Below are 2,988 nucleotides of genomic sequence, written 5' to 3' on the forward strand. Positions count from 1 at the left end.
CTGTTTCTATGGACATAATCATACTCTAAAATATTTTTCAACTACCATTTATTATCAAACAGCCAATTTTGTGTGATGTCTCTTTCTATCCAGCGTTGGGGTGATTATAGACATGGCGGGTGGATAGAATCGAATAATGGTAATTTCCTAATGTTAAAAATGTAATTAAGTACCTACTGTACATTACAAATTTATGTAGGTACATTTAAGTATGTAAATCAAAATCAAAAATATAAATTTAAATGTTATACAACACAGTATCATGTAAGTATTTAAAAAAACATATACTTACATAAACATCTATTTATCCAAGAATTATTTGATACTTGAATCTGTATTTTATATACCATATTCGATGGATGTATGTGGTGTATTTTGTAAAATATTTGGTATGTATTTATTATTTAACTAAGCGTATTTAATTTGCTACGTGACCTGTAGCTCTTTTATAATCACAAATTATTGTTGAATGTTCCGAAAATGAGTTTATGTGCCGAAACAGCTGTCAAGGTAAATGACTCATTAACAAAAATAACTATATTTCAAAACCATTATAATCCATCTACCATATAAACACCATTTCAAGTAATAAAGAAATAAAAAGTCACCTAATTAAATAATATTATACTAGAAAAAATATACTATCTATATACCCACTTAATTTTCATTTAAAGTTGTAAAACGCCCGGTTACTAAATAGAGGAAGGACAGAGTCTTCTGGCACGACCGAATCACATTGGAACGGTGTTATTGTCATTTGAAAGTAACAATACTGACACCTAAATGAGTCGCCTGCACTGCCAGAATCATCTGAACCCTGTCACCTATCTATATACAATTTATTGTTATTTTTTTTCATATTTGTCCATTTTATTACAATATCGTGTTACTTTTAAAGCTCATTGTAATTCTAATAATTATATAAATATTTTTCTTGTATTCTGTGCAAAAATGATTATTAAAACTTTCTTAACCTAAACCAAGTATTTTTTATTGAATGATCCTGCAAAAAATTCAAGTACAGTTAAGTGACATATTTTGTTTCAGTGTATAAGCCATAAATAAATATACATAAATTATATTTAATATATACATGTATACTGTATGTATAGCCACGGTTGGTCTTGCACTTGTTGCTGTAGCTATGCGATCTGGTGTGGTCCATTATCCAAAAACACTCAATCACATCCCTGGTCAAACAGCGGGCAGCCGTGTAGTGAGTCTGGCTGGCCTATGGTGGCACTAGAATGATTTCAATATACACAGTCTGTTAATTTGAATATGTTTTCGACTGAAAGTTGTAAAAATATTAGAAATCAGGATTTAAATAATTAAAAAACTGTTTCATTAAATATCATATTCATACCTATGCAAAATTTTGATTCCTTTGAAGTACCTGTACAAAATACGGATGAATATAAACCAAACAAAAATATTTGTTACTGGTACTGCCATAGTAAAGTAAAGTTTAACATACTTCCCTAATAAAACAAAATTCCCAATTCTTGTCGTTCTGTAGATGTTTCATTTCAGTTTTTACCAACGATCCACTAAATATGAATTGGTCATAAACACTCAAAGGAAATCTGGCACTCACTGCCAGAATGTCCATGTCAGACATGTCAGATACCTGCATAAAAATAAATGTCATGTTATGATATTTATTACGAATTTCACATTTACAGAAAATTTTCTGCGCTCATTTTTGAAAGTCTCCAAGTATGACGGGTATATTCGCACATGGGTGCAGTTAATGCACCCAATGATTTTCGGGAAACCTGCCCTTTCTTGAAGTCTGAAATTAAAAAATATTTTTACCGACACAAAATAATATTCCCGTTAAATTCTTATTGAGTAGGTAATTTACTTGTTGTGTCTATGCGCAGTTACTCTAGTTACATGACATGTACATTGTAATATTGTATAAATTGATCAGAGGGTATCAACACAACACTAAAGACTGTCAGCGCTGTATGGCGACTGTATGTAAGTATTACTAAGCACTGCTATTATAGCATCGGACACGTTTCCTATGCATCTGCTTACTGATGCCTGGCTCATTGCGCAGAAGACTTGGCCTACCCGTTTTTGGTACGCTCCCTCTGCGTAGAAACGCAAAATAGTCAAAACCTACAATTCAAATAACGGAGACATGTTATTTCAATAGCATATTACCTTCAAATCCTGTTAACCCTTCATGGTAAATGCTTATTTATAATATGTGCAGTTATGAAACTGAGTAAATCTATCTTACCTATGAGCCATGGCAATCTTGCCCTGTCATAAAGTAAGGTTATATTAAATGTCGATGTAATTTGTCGCACGCCATCTCATTATATCTTCAGCGTGTAATAAGCATTCAGAAGACGTGTACATTTTGTCAACACACAACTGTCACTTTGACATTCGTATATGTATTTAGTCTATGGCTGCATCCAATGCTGCCACCTTGTTTCAGATAATTAAAATACACTTTACGCAAAGTGGGTAAAAGTTGTAGCAATTCTGAAAGCGCTATAGTGTACGTGTATTTTTTATATTTAATTCATAAAAATTATAGAATAATTGGCGTAAAATATTAATAATATTTACAATTTTAAATCTGGCGCGTAAATAAAATTATTTAGTCTATGGCTGCGTCGCTGACGCTTTGGTGTGGGGCCAAACGCGAAATTCGCATCAAATCCAAGCGGTAGCGACAGCGATAGCGAGGGCGTTGCGAATTCGCTGCGAATATTCGCTTTGGTTTGGGGGATGCTTAAATCTTCCGAGATTATTTTAATAAGAGATACACGACCACAAAATAATGCATAGGTATTATATAGATTTTTCACAATACTGTGGATATTGTTTTAATTTCAATAAACGGCGACTTTGCATACAAATCGCATTAATACTTAATATTTTTACGTTTCTTCATGAAAGGGGTTGTATTAGGCGCACATAAGGGAGGATGGTAGCTAAACGAAACAGCGTTGGGCGAACAAG

General features: G+C 32.7%; 1 long non-coding RNA gene across 1 annotated transcript; it reads right to left on the reverse strand.

Moving 5' to 3' along the window:
- Positions 1-977: 977 nt before the first annotated feature.
- LOC147076036 (uncharacterized) lies at positions 978-2,414 on the reverse strand. Its single transcript, XR_015069904.1, has 3 exons — positions 2,255-2,414; positions 1,367-1,630; positions 978-1,242 (listed from the first exon to the last, which is right to left on the reverse strand). It is a non-coding gene; the product is annotated as an uncharacterized LOC147076036 (long non-coding RNA).
- Positions 2,415-2,988: the final 574 nt, after the last annotated feature.

This window comes from Rhyacophila brunnea, unplaced genomic scaffold, assembly GCF_057557595.1.
Source record: "Rhyacophila brunnea isolate RB1 unplaced genomic scaffold, BYU_Rbru_1.0 scaffold_134, whole genome shotgun sequence".
In the NCBI taxonomy this organism is placed as follows: domain Eukaryota; kingdom Metazoa; phylum Arthropoda; class Insecta; order Trichoptera; family Rhyacophilidae; genus Rhyacophila; species Rhyacophila brunnea.